Here is a 14,408-nt window from a genome sequence, read left to right as displayed (position 1 = left end):
TATCAAAAAAGCTAGAAACGATAAATGCTGGAAAGGGTGTGGTGAAAAGGGAACCCTCCTACACTGTTGGTGGGAATGTAAATTGATACAACTATGGAAAACAGTATGGAGGTTCTTTAAAAAACTAAAAATAGAACTACCATATGACCCAGCAATCCCACTACTGGGCATATACCCTGAGAAAACCATAATTCAAAAAGAGTCATGTACCACAATGTTCATTGTAGCTCTATTTACAATAGCCAGGACATGCAAGTGACCTAAGTGTCCATCGACAGATGAATAGATAAAGAAGATGTGGTACATGTATACAATGGAATATTATTCAGCCATAAAAAGAAATGAAATTGAGTTATTTGTAGTGAGGTGGATGAACCTAGAGACTGTCATACAGAGTGAAGTAAGTCAGAAAGAGAAAAACAAATACCTTATGCTAATGCATATATAGAGAGAATCTATAAAAAAAATGGTACTGATGAACCTAGTTGCAGGGCAGGAATAAAGGGGTAGCCATAGAGAATGGACTTGATGACATGGGGTGGGAGGGTGAAGCTGGGGCAAAGTGAGAGTAGCATGGACACATATACACTACCGAATGTAAAATAGCTAGCTAGTGGGAAGCAGCCGCATAGCACAGGGAGATCAGCTCGGTGCTTTGTGACCACCTAGAGGGGTGGGATAGGGAGGGTGGGAGGGAGATGCAAGAGGGAGAGGATATGTGGACATATGTATGCATATGGCTGATTCACTTTGTTGTACCACAGAAACTAACACAGTATTGTGAAGCAATTATACTCCAATAAAAAGGTATTAAAAATAAAAAATAAAAATAAAGCTCCTAATCCTCATATGGAAACAAAATATTATATTTTAGTCAATCCACGCATCAGTTTGCACTTTTAACTTTTAGCGTGTGGCAGGATTCAGAAGATCTCGGGTAGGGGGTGTTCTGGTTAAGAATGTGAACTCTTCATCCTAAAAAACCTGGCTTCAATATCCACTTCAAGGCGTACTAGCAAGTTAATTGCTCAAAACCTCACTTTCTTCATCTGTAAAACGATGGTATTAATAGTATCCATGATTAAATGAGGTAAAATAAATGCTATAGTACCTGGTACATAATTTACGTACTACTATTTATACCATATTACTGCTCTTGTTATTCCAGCTCACCCCTAAATTTCAGTTTATTTGACCTATAACAGGAGTGTGTGTGTGAGAGAGAGGAATCAGTCTGTTCTTTTTCTTCCGTAAGAGTGCTTGGTGCGTAGAAACAGTAAACACTAGGAAATTGTACATTGTCATGTTATGTTCATTCATTCCTCACACGTTCAACAAACCCTGAATATGTGCCAGGTTACTAACTGTGTGTTTGTGTCCTGAAAGAGCTTTGATTTGCATCAGAAAACATCTTGAAGCACTCTGTGTTCAGATATGAATGCTTTGAAAATCTGATAATATTCTCAGCAGTATGATGACTTGCTGGCTGTTTTCTAACATTTAGAGATAATAGTTGTTAAGGACTGAACGTCTGTGTCCTCCCAAAATTCAGATGTTGAATCCTAATCTTTAATGGTTTTAAGAGATTGGGCCTTTGGGAGGTAATTAGGTCAGGAGAGTGAAGCGTTCATGAATGGGATTAGTGCCTTTATGAGGCAGATGAAAGGACAATTCTGCCATATAAGAGTACAATGAGAAGTCAGTTATCTGCGAACTGGAAGAGAGCCCTTACCAGATCTCAGCCTTGCTAACACCATGGTCTCAGACTTCCAGCCTCCAGAGCTGTGAGAAATAAATGTGTTGTTTAAGCCACTCAGTCTGTAGTATTTTTGTTTTAGCACCCTGATTGGGCTAAGATAATAGTCTTTGAATCCCTGAGCAAGGAATGAAGAAATTTTGCCCCTGAGACAGTCACTCCCATGCCAGACTGAACTTCCATCGTCTGGGCCCTCCTCATCCCACACCCAACGCAAATTGCAGGTTGGTCTGCCCATTTTTGTGCTAGGCCATTGCTTGCCCTGACCTTACAGCAAATAAACTTGTTTTTTTCTTCTCTTAAATTTTTCCTCTTTTTAATTTTCTTGTTTTTATAAATCCCTAACAAAACCCCATATATACTGCTGCCCATACAACCCATGTGTGGGATGTTGATTGTTGTTTCAAAGACCTTTGAGTGGCTGATACAGTTGGAAATTTACAGATGGTTCTGAAATCTGGCCTCATGAGTCTAACATAATCGCGAAGTTTTACAGTTTTGTCTTCCTTTAACAGCAAAGATATATGGAACACCTATTATGTACTAGGCACTGTGCTCTGTGCTAAGAATATAAAGAGGTATAAAATGTATGAGAGTGGTAATGCAGAAGTATGAGAAGATGTGACTAATATGCTTGGGGAAATGAAGACATGTTTTATGGAAGGAAAGATATTTGACTAAGGTCTAGAAGGTGAACCTCAGATGAGGAAGGGATAGTAGTCAGGGGCCAGATGGTATACTAGCCAGGAGACATGGTGGGAGGTGTGAAGATATTTGGCAAGCAGTCCATGAGGCTGGCATGTTTGGCAGGAGATGTGGCTGGAATGGGATGCTGAGGTCAGATTGTGATGAGCCCTAAAGGTCCTATTGGGATGCATGGACTTATTTTGTAGGCAAACGAGAACCCCACCATTTTTGTAAGCAGGTGAGTTATCATTAGATCTTCAACATTTCATGTGTTCTGATTTACTGTGTAAATATCTAGCTCAACTTAATGATAGTGCTACTTGACAAAATCACAAATCCTATCTGTGTGTTAAAACAGAATTCTGCCAGAAAGAAAAGAGATATTTTAGGATGTGATTTCTTCGCATTTCCTCCTTGATCTTTTGCTTCCTCATTCCTGCTATTTTTTGTTACTCGGAGGACTTGTTTTCTCTTTGGTCCTTTCCTCCTTAGACTTCAGTTCTGTCATTTTTCTTTCCGTTAATAGCAGTGTGAAACCTCCAGGATTTGTTGAAGATTCCCAAGGAAGGCTGTGTGGCTTTATGCTGCAGTATGCCCTGGAGATAATCAATCTAGGTATTTTATTTTGTGGTATAGAAACCTGTATAGCTTTCAGTGCTCCAGTATGAATGTCTTCACAGTATGTCATTTCAAAGCATAGGATATTCTTATAATTAGCACCGGCAATAAGAACTCCCTAAGATGTCACCTTTTAGTTCATGCAGTTATATTCAATATTGTTCAGACATTAACGCAGTGTTAAGTTTTTATGAATTTATATAAGGCACAAAGCTCTGAATTTATGGAACGGAGGTTCAACTTCTTTTCTCCATTAGCTTAAAACAATTCTATTGACTGAAGAATAGATGATGGAAAAAAATAGGCTTTTATTTAATGAGTCAAATCCCTTTCTTTTCAGGCAGTTTAATTCAAGATTTGCTCTTCATGTTTTTGTTCCTTAACTTTTCTTTTTTCTAGTACAGAAGGAAATAATTGCTGTATATTTCTTCCTGAGATACACACTGTAAATATACTGTGAGTCAGGAAAACACTGAGAAGTTCCAAGGTTGGCAAATCACGTTAGAAGGAAAAAGTCATCAGGAACATGAGACTCCAAAGAAACAGATGTAAGAATTTTTATGTTTCATTGCAGAATTTTTTCCTAATTTTCCAGTTTTAGGAGTTATGTAGGTGTATGGGTCAGGGTAGTTCAGAAAAAAAAAGTGCTTGGGCTCTGGAAAGTCTAAAAAATTGAAATGAAATGACATTGTATTCAAATCCGATTTCAAAGGGATTAATTTACATCAGGCCCTGGATAATTTGGCAGCATAAAAATAGGTAGATATTATAACTGCTTTTATTAAGAAAAATTGGAACAATGTTGACAGCAAAAGAAAGTAAAATCATTTTAGTATTTCTACTTCAGATGTTTTTTCACGGCTTATTTCTGTTTCAATTGAGGAATTCTATTTTTCTTGAGCTTACATATTGGACAAAATTAATTTAGTTCTGGTTACAGAATTAGAATTTGTTATTTTTTTCCTGTATGCAATCACAGCTGTTTTAAATAAAATCAAATAAAGAGAACAGCAGAAAATAGAGTAGAAGTTTCAGGATACAACTATGGAATCAATTTGTATGTTTTAATTGTGAGATTATCACTGACATGCATCAGAGTGAGTTATCAACATATTGATTCATATTAAAGTTATTTAATAGCCACTTTAATACTATGAACATTAATATTTATATGAATTATATGTATCATATTTATGTTGTATTCATGTTAATAGTTTAAATTATTCACCCTATGTTAAATACAGACTCAGAAAGTATCAATAGAAAGGGGTCTTAGAGATTTTTGGTCCGCCTTCCCGCCCACCGTGGGAACCTCTTGCATAATATTCCATCTCTACCTCTGCTTGAATCCCTGCTATGGGAATCTCACCACCTTATGATGCAATCTGCCATACGATGTGAAAAATTCTGACTGCGCTCAACTCACTCATATCTAGCTAGCAAAAGTAGTTGTGTTTTAAAAAAAATATGGTTGTGGAGAGTGATAAAAGAGAGGAAAGGGATCCTCAGGAAGTTTACAACTTGTCAGAGGGCCTAGTCAAAAGCATTATATACTGACCCAGAGAGGGACATTTCAAAAGCCACAGACCCTATTGCTTCCCATGTTTCTGGCATCACCAGCTTTTAACCCAGGTGCTAGCTTTCTAAGACACTTAGGAAACTGTTTAATAAAATATAAAGGACTCAAGTACTTTGTTTTTCCATACTTTCTAGGATCTGGCTCACATATTGTCTTACATTCCAAATCTTTAGGTATTTTTGCCTAGTATCTGTTCATCGGATACTTAAAAATGTTCTCACGGCTGCAGAGTAGTTTAGTACACTGAATAAGCCTGAGGTGCTGTGGCCACACTGCCTGGGTTCATATCCTGCCTCTTGCAATTGGTAGCATGGCCTTGAGCATGTTACCTAACTTCTCTGTGCCTCAATTTCCTCATCTGTAAAATTGGGAAGAAAATAGTACCTACCTTGTTATGAGACCTCAATATGTTCACATGTATGAAGTACTTAGTAGTGTGCCTAGCACAGGGTAATTGATAAATTTGGCTTCTGTTATAGAAGTACACATTTTGCCAATACTTATACATTCTTATATTAACAAGCAAGGATTTTAATACCAGTTGAGAGGCTTAATCTCTTATTTTGTGTATGTAGGGTCAATGCATTAGCAGTGGGTTCTAAGACAACCACGGCAGTATGAATCACGGGGAAAGAAAAAGATTTTTCTTCTGCTGAAATTTTTCTTTCACCTGATTCCTAAGATATCTCAAAAGAGAGAATATTTTATGCCACATCTAGAGAGAGATAACTTAAAAGCACACTCTAGAATGTTACTATAGTATGCCTTGACTTATGATAAAATAATAATGGTGGTCAGATCCTTTACAGTTTTGGAAGAGTGGGAGGTGGAAAAGGGAAAGATGTTGAGAGTAAAGATGGCAGTGAAGAGGAAACAGTTGCAGAAAGGGGAAGCTGAAAGCAGAGAAGCAAGCTCACCTAATCACTTTCTCAGGTATGTCCTATTGAGCTGCATGTAAATTCCCCAAATAGTTTGAGTCCAGTGGAGCTGGGTAAATGTCTTCCTCAGTGGGAAATAAGCCTGCAAATTCCATGAGAGCTCTGGCTTTTACTGCCTTGGTGTCCTCTCCTGAGATACTTGGAACTTTTAGATGATTTACTACTTTTAACAACTGGACGAAAAGAGAAATTGTGCTTTTGCTCAGATTTGTCATCCCACCAAACTGAGCCTTTCCCTCCTCTTCTCAGTAGCTTCTCCCTCAGTGATCCCTATTGCCTTTAAAAGCACCACCATCCCAGGCTGTGAGGCCAAGGAATGTGCTTCTACAACTCTATCTCAAGTGCTTTCCAAGTCTTCTAGTGATCTCGGTAGCCATGTCACTATCTTGGTTCAGATCTTTACTCTTTACACGACAGACTCCTAGTTGGTTCTGTGCTTCCATTTCTCCCTCTCTAGGTACTTCTAAATGATCTTCTGAAAGTCCTAATCCACCATGTAATTCCTTGGTTTAAAAATCTCCAACGTTTCCTTATCACCTAGCAAGGAAACACCTATTTCATTGGCCTGTCTGACAAGGTCATTCCTGAACACTGCTTAGCCTGAGATGTATCTGCTGCACCTTCTCATAACTTGGGTAGAAGCACTGAGCTACCAGTTACTCCCTAAATGCACTATGCTTTTTTATTTTGTCCCCTCTACTTAGAATGCTTATTCTCTTTCTAATGGCTCTTTGGTCTCTAAAGATCTTTCAGGACCCTGATAAAATGGGACTATTCCATGCAGTTTTTCCTGCCATTCCCAGGCAGGATAGTTCCTTTTTCTGTGCTCCACTAGATGTGCTTTCATGTACTGATTACTGTATTTCTCCTGTAATATTCTAATCTTTAAAAAATATATGTCTCTTAAGGGTTTCAAGAAGGGATGGACAGGATTTAAATCTGAAACACCAGTGCATGGCATGCCATAGGTACTCAGTAAAAGGAGATTGTTGAATGGCTTATACCCCAGATTCCTCATCCCTGCCTATTGAAATGCTACCTTCTAAGGTGTACCTCAAAAAGTTTCCTTGACTTCCTCTCTGATTCTGTCTTACCCAGAGTGCTTTTTTTTAATGAAAACCTATAGAAATTTCTTTATTCCTCTGATTTGGAATTTTAAAATATCTCATTTAATCTCTGTCTTCCCTACCCAGAGATGCCTGTACTCTCTGGATTAGTTTTCCAGTAGATGCTTAGAAGGCTATCTGCTGAGTAGAGGTAAGCCAATTCTTAGTACAGCTTCTGAAAATATGTGGGCAACCCACACACTCTCTACTCCAAAACTTTTTTAATGTCTCAGTTATTTCACTGTAATTTGTGAGGATTGAAACTCTAAGAGGAAAAGATACATTTGTCAAATAAAAGTCACCAGGAATTCACACAGTAGAGGGGATCAATTCAATCAGCTTGATCTCCTCTTTAAACCATCTTTAAACCTAGTTAATGTCAGAAGATGGAGATGATAGGAAATTTGAGAACAACGAGGAAGGTAATTTAGGAGCAGAGAGAATTTGGTGGTAAGGGTAAAATGTGTGGATTCTACCTTGGGATTCTGGGGACAGTGAGATAATTGATTACTGGTACTAAGGATTAGAATGAAGGCTGAATAAGAGAGGTGAGAGGATGCCTATGACAAATGCTACCTGTTTTGGAAAATTTCTAGTGTTATGTCAAACAGAACCTTCCTCTTCCAGCCTGGCACCAGAAACCAGAATGCAGGTTAGTCCTGATACTATCATGGTTCAGATAATATCATGGTTTGTTATGGGGCAAGTAGAGTTTTGTGGGGACCCTGACATGTCTTTGAGGAAAATGTGCCCACGTTTCACAGACTCATCAATAAATGCCTGGAGCACCACGTGCTCCTGAGTGGGAGTTGCATAAAGTACATTTATACACAACTGAATTTCTTATACGTTCAAAGGATTGGATTTAATGTTTAACATAAAATCATTTAATAGGAATAATTTAAGAAAAGGGAGGAGTTGAAAGAAAATGGTAGGCTAAGAATTAGACAATAGAAATAGATGTGAAAAAATTGGAAAACTGCATCAGAGTGAAATTGTATTAAATTATTTGAATCACACACTTGATGGTGACTAGAGAGGGTTTATCAATATATTTGGAAGATGGAAAAATTTTACAAAAGGAGGAAATTAATTCTGGAGGATAGGCTGCTGAAAGACATTGGGGGGAAAAATTGGAAGTTATTACATGTCTCCCTGGGAGATACAGTTGGCAAAATAGCTGATTTTAAAAAGTTAACTATTTTCCCCAAGTTTCCTGAAAGACTGTGGACTAGCTTGATTTATATTTACCTCCGCAGAAAATATTTCAACACTTACCGATTTAGCAAGGAAACCATAAAGACAGTACATACTTTTTCAAAATAAACATGCTAATTGTAAAATTTCATCAAATACAAATGGGAGGTGGTTTTTATTTGACAATTTCAAAATATTTGAAGAAAGGAAATATTTCTTTTCCCGAGGAGGCCCACCTGTGTTTCAGGGTTCCTACCCTCCTCGTCCAGAACTGCAGGCATAATTTGGCATGTACGTGTATTTTTTACGAGGTGCGTTAACGTCTTATCAACTTCTCAAAAGTGTCAGGGGCCCTGAAGAGTTGCAGTCCACTGCGCTAGATCATCTTTGGGAGCCCCTTCCGGCTCTCGAGGTACAGTAATCCCACGAATTTTTGTTCCTCAAACCTAGTTTTTTTGGAAACCCCGTCTTACGCATGACCGAGAAAGCATCTGTGATTGAAATCGAGGTGAGGCTCTGAGAGGCAGACTGAGCTGGGAGGGTCCCCCTCGATGCAGGGGACGCAGGGCAGCGGAAGGGTGGGCGGCACCGGGCTCCCCAGGTCTGCTCACCCTTCCAAACACGGGCGGCGGCTCTGGGGCAGCTCCAAGCGCGTCGAGAAGTGTAATCCCTCCGCTAAGTACTTGGCTCTCAGGCTCCAATCACTAGTGGGAGCTGGAGAGGGCAAGTGAAAAAAAAAAAAAAAATTCCAGAGGCAGCCGAGGAGCGAGAAGAAGAAAAAAAAAAAAAGTCCCGAGGCGGCGGCGGCGGCGGCGGCGGCCGAGCAGCCACGGCGGCCAGAAGTTGACGGAGGGGCCGGACGCGGGGCGCGGAGCGGGCGCGGGCCTGCGGGGCGCCGGCAGCGGGCGGGGGACCCGGGACCGCGGCGCCGAGGACACCGGCGCCGGGGCGCAGAGGCGGGTAAGGCGCGCGGGCGCCGTCCTGGCGTGCGGGGGGCGGCCGAGCCGGCGGGAGGGCGGAGGGCGGCGCGGGCCGAGCGGCAGCCGGGCGCGGGGGCCGGGCGGGCGTGCTGGCGGGAGGAGAGCGAGCCGCACGGGCGTGGGGCGGCGGCTGCCCGCGCTTTGTGCGCTGGCGGCTCTGCCGGGACCCCTGGACCTCGTGCCCGCGCCGGCAGAGAAGCGGGGGGCAGAGGCGGCCGCGAGCGGGACACGTGCTCCGGAGTTGGGGAAGGAGGGACGCGGGGAGTCGGGACCTGGGAGCAGGCGGAGGGCAGCCTCGGAGTCGGTGGGGGGGGGAACCCGCGGGCCCCCAGCTCCGTGCGGAGCCACCTGCCCCGGACGCCTCCCGAGACCCAGCCTTGCGGCGGGGAAAGTGCGCAGCGGGCTGGTCCCGGTGCCTCGGACCCGGCTTGACTCTGCCGCTAGTGCTTCTGTTTCTCAGTCTGTTGTTCTCACGTTCTCAGTGTTTCTCTGCCTTCTTCCTCCCATCCTCCCTTTATTTCTGTCTTTCTCCCTCCCCCCTCCCCCCGTTTCTTTCTTCCCACCTCCTTTTCTGTCTCATGTCTCTCAATGTATCCCTCCCTCTCGGTCTCAGTATCTTCCACCCTGAGAGCGCACACTTTCGGTGTCTCTCTCATTTAGAAGCTGACTTTCTGCTTCTTGTCTCACTGTCTCTCCTCTCCCCTATCTCTCGCTCTCTGCACCCATCAATCTACTCGTCCCCGTTTCTGGCAGGGCTCCGTATTTCTGTCGGTTCCTTGCGGTGTTAGGATTTTCGACATGAGAGAAGATCCTCTGGAAGTTGTTCAGTGCGGTGCCTTATTCGTTTTGAGCTGCACCACTCCAGCAGGATCTTGGGTCCTTCGTGTTTGTTCTGCACAGACATGGGAACACTGGTTTCCTTGAGTTATTAGGAATTGCTCTTTTCTTAGTCACCTTTCCACCAAGGTGAGGTCAGTGACTGAGCAGCCACAAAAGTGCCAGGGAAAGAAAACAGAAGAGAGCTGCTTACTGCCCCTGACATATAAAGTGAATGTACCAAACATATCTGCAGTGAAGCAGATCCACCTGAGAAAAGATTCCTGCATTTTGGAAAGAAACAGAAAAGGCTCCACCAGTAGTGAGACGAATTAACTGAAAAGTATTTGGAAATAATTTGAAAGAGCACTTAAGGAAATTTCTTGCTATCCTAAACTGATGCCAACTAATAACTGTTTTCTTACATACATTTTTAGGATCCTAGTGACAGCTCTCCTAATTATTGTTTTGGGAAAATCGTGGGAAATGTCTTGTGTCAACTGGGACACTTGTCTTTAAGAAAATGTTCAGTCTTTGTACTCTTATACCTCTTGACACTCTGGTGATCAAGAAGAATTATTTCTAACTGCAAAGAAAATAGGAAAGGATTTGTCAGTAATTTTAAAACACGAGACATTCCAGAGATCAATAATTTCTTTGGAAAACTTTCACTCTAAGGATGTTTTGAAGGATATTACATCTTAGTGAAATATGCAGGTTATTACACACTTAGATCATTGTACGATGCAAAAAAAAGGTTGGTGCTGTAAGCAAATCATAGCAGCGATTTTTTTTTTATGGGAAACATAGCTGGGAAATTAATTGCTCTGATTTTCACTGTTTTCTTTAGTCATGCATAATGTACCTTTGTTTTTAGCAAAATATGGCCTAGGGCTCTAAAACTTGATACAGTGTGTTATTTGTCCAATCTGAATTACCATTTAGAAAACCACCTTTTCCTTTTGGTCACAAGATAGGAGTTGATTTGATCTCATTACTCATGTGCTGGGGTCTGCTGATGTAGTGGCACTGATTTGTGATTTTAAATCAAAATGTTAGTTTTCGGTGAGTTAAAATCTTGATTGATGTCATGTTAGTGAATCATCACTCTTTATAGGGGCTTTGCCACCTTGTCTGCCAGGTGCTGCATAGCATTTAGCCTGGGCAGGGGTGTCTGAAATTCCCTGTTAGATTTTTGTCTCTGAGTGACGTGCTGCCTCTACGCATGGTATGTTCATATATGCCCTTCAAAATGTTCCAGTCGTTAAATAATCTTTATTAAAAGGATATTGACTTAATTTTTTTCTTCATCAACGTTGAAAGCTGTGTGAGATGGCCTGATCAATTATTTTTGTTACAGTAAATGCTGATTGTGGTATTTATTTAAAAGTATAGGGCAGTTTAAAATGTGATTTTTTGGGGGTACATGTAGCACCCTTTACTTTTACTCAGCGCTCAACTCATATTTATCATTTAAATCTAAAGTCGACTGTTATCTACTCCAACCCAGCAGAGCCTTTCCTAATTTCTGTAAGCCACCCCATCTCTGCCTCTCCGGCTTCTATGCACGCCTCCCTCCGTGTTCACCTCTCTGCCATGTAATTACTTGCTTGGCTCTTCCTCTGGCTGTTTTCTCATTGAGGTGGGATAGTGTCCTTTTCTTATCTTCTCTGCATTTCAGATGCCTGGCACATTACATGCCATGTGACACTCAAAAAATCCTCGAAGGATGATTTGCTCTCTGCCAGTTTGTTTCTAACTTGGGATTCTAACCCTTTGTAGATGCAATAGCTCAAGGGAAATACTTTAGTATGGTATAATAGTGGCACATAGACTGAGGGTTGAGAGAGTCGTAGAAAGCACCTCATCACACAGTATGGATGATGAAGCAGATGAGGACCAAAGAATTTGAAAACCATGCTCAAAACTAGACAGTGAAGCCACGTAGGCTATACAGCTGAGATCTTATGTTATAGTCACTGTGCCACAGTTCTTTTTACTGGACTCATGTTTGCTTGCTTCCACTAGAAGTGGATAAATGTATTATTAGAAGGAAACAATTGTTGCAACTCTGAAAATCCCTTCTCAGGCCAACCAATAAAAGTCATGCATGAAATGTATCAATCTGCAATAACTCTTGTTATACATATGCATGGAGGTAATATTTGTCTTTGAGAACATTGCCTTCTAAGTGCTTTTATGTGTTAAGCACTGTTCTGCTTGCTAACTGTCATATTGGGCAGACTGATAGCTCTACCTGCGAAGAAGATGTAAGCTCTCTGGACTTCAGTGGTCTCCTCTGTAACTTTCAGTGTGTATGTTGAAGAGGGGTGGGGAGGGAAAAACGCCGTTTGGACCAGGTTAAGAGCTCTTTCTGAAGTTTTTCTTCAGAGACTACCAGTTTAACTCCCAGAACAACTGTAGATTCATCTCTTTTACATGTCAGACTTCCCTGTGAGCTTTTGTTTGAAAAAGGGCTAGAAAAAGGGCTAACGTAGTTTTAAAAAAGCTTGAAGACCACTTCACTTGTTTTCCAATCTCCCTTCCAGGTCTTGAATTTCATAATCAAGATAATTTCTAGTTTTTAAATCTGGGTATCTGGAGGATAGTTGATAAAAGTGTTAAGGATAGAAGGAGAAATTGCTTTTGCCTGAGAGATACTAATTTCAGGTTTCCCTGTGACAGATTTGATGTGATGACAGAAATTGAAGTACAGGTGTTATAATATATAGAGGCAGGCCAGAATTCAGGGAGAGGGAGGGGCCAGGGCTAGAAACATACATTTCAGAGTCACTCACACTTTAATAATTAAAATTAAGGAAAACTAAAACTTTTTAGGAGTAGAATCTGGAGAGAGAAGTGAAGATTTGGGGACAGGGACATTTTATGTTAACTTCTGAGTAGTTTTAAAGCTCATCTGTAGTATTAAGATAAAAAAGGCAACGCATGATTTACATCAGGCAGTTAACCTGTTTTCATGAGTTTTAGAACATCTACTTACATGCCAGTTATCTTAATTACATTCATCTTTACTTAAACGTTTGAGTGCCTGCTCTCTGCCTGGCGTTATTATATACTTTGGGACATTGCAGCCATGAGAGGCACAAGATCTTTGTCACTGAACTCTCGTTCTAGAGAGTGGAAGTACAGTGAACTATAAACAAGCACATGAGTAAGATAATTTTCAATAATGGAAATTGCCATTAGGAAACTAAGACAGGGTGATATGACAGCAAATGACTGGGGATACTTTATATGAGGTAGCCAAGGAAGGCCTCTCTAAGGATGTTCCTGAACAAGAAAGAGCCAGCCCTGCGAAGATCTGGGAGAACTTCGGGCACAGGGGTCATTAAGAGTGTCTCTAAAGCAGCAGTAAGCTGGGCACACTGGCAGTTAGGGGAAATGGTAGAAATGAGGTCACAGAGATTGCCAGGCCCATGTTAAAAGGTATGCATTTTATTCAAAGTACATTTTTTTTTTTTTTTTTTTGCAGTACGTGGGCCTCTCACTGTCGTGGCCTCTTCCATCCGGAGCATAGGCTCCGGATGCGCAGGCTCAGCGGCCATGGCTCACGGGCCCAGCCGCTCCGCGGCATGTGGGATCTTCCCAGACTGGGGCACGAACCCGCGTCTCCTGCATCGGCAGGCGGACTCTCAACCACTGCGCCACCAGGGAAGCCCCAAAGTACATTTTATTGAACCACCCTGGAGGATTAAAAAAAATTTTTTTTTTATTATTTTTTATTTTTTTAATTTAATTTTTATTTCTGGCTGAGTTGGGTCTTTGTTGCTCTGCATGGACTTTCTCTAGTTGTGAGCGGGGGTTATACTTTTTTTTGTTTGTTTGTTTTTTTTTTTTTTTCTTTTTGCGGTATGCGGGCCTCTCACTGTTGTGGCCTCCCCCGTTGCGGAGCACAGGCTCCGGATGCGCAGGCCCAGCGGCCATGGCTCACGGGCCCAGCCGCTCCGCGGCATATGGGATCCTCCCAGACCGGGGCACGAACCCGTATCCCCTGCATCGGCAGGCGGACTCTCAACCACTTGCGCCACCAGGGAGGCCCGGGGGTTATACTTTTCGTTGCCGTGTGCGGGCTTCTCATTGCAGTGGCTTCTCTTGTTGCGGAGCACGGGCTCTAGGCACGCGGGCTTCAGTAGTTGTGGCATGTGGGCTCCGTAGCTGTGGCACGCAGGCTCAGTAGCTGTGGCTCACGGGCTCTAGAGCGCAGGCTCAGTAGTTGTGGCGCATGGGCTTAGTTGCTCCACGGCATGTGGGATTTTCCCGGACCAGGGCTCGAATCCGTGTCCCCTGCATTGGCAGGCGGATTCTTAACAACTGCGCCACCGGGGAAGTCCCCCTGGAGGATTTTAAACGAAGTGAGCAAATGTGACTTAGCATGTCTGTCTGTAGTGTGAGCAAGAATGTCTGAAGATGATGTGGGAAGCTGTGAGAAGGATCTAGCGGAGTTTGGTGGTTCGGCCAAGGGTGGAACCCTCAGAGACTGATCAGACATTGTTCTTATCTCTGAGTAAGAGTCACTGGGCTGAATCACGAGTCATGGTGTGTGGTCCCCGCCGTGCCCCCCCCTGCAGTTGATCTACATTGCAGCAGTCCAGTGGTTCAGTGGTTGCTTTTACTTTTATTTTTTTCTTATCTTTTATTTTTTAACATCTTTATTGGAGTATAATTGCTTTACAATGTTCTGTTAGTTTCTGCTGTACAACAAAGTGAATC

At 42.2% G+C, this 14,408-nt stretch overlaps 1 protein-coding gene across 3 annotated transcripts in view; it reads left to right on the top strand.

Moving 5' to 3' along the window:
• Nucleotides 1–8,235: 8,235 nt before the first annotated feature.
• Nucleotides 8,236–14,408, top strand: part of BMPR1B (bone morphogenetic protein receptor type 1B) — a gene marked incomplete at its 3' end in the record, with an annotated part of 431,795 nt that continues 425,622 nt past the window's right edge. For all 3 annotated transcript variants that reach the window (XM_082634087.1, XM_082634086.1, XM_082634089.1), the window contains exon 1: nucleotides 8,236–8,841. The remainder of the gene's footprint in view (nucleotides 8,842–14,408) is intronic.

Source organism: Mesoplodon mirus (assembly GCF_964341445.2).
Source record: "Mesoplodon mirus genome assembly, chromosome: 2".
Classification (NCBI taxonomy): Eukaryota; Metazoa; Chordata; class Mammalia; order Artiodactyla; family Ziphiidae; genus Mesoplodon; species Mesoplodon mirus.
This window is presented reverse-complemented; position numbering and strand designations above follow the sequence as displayed.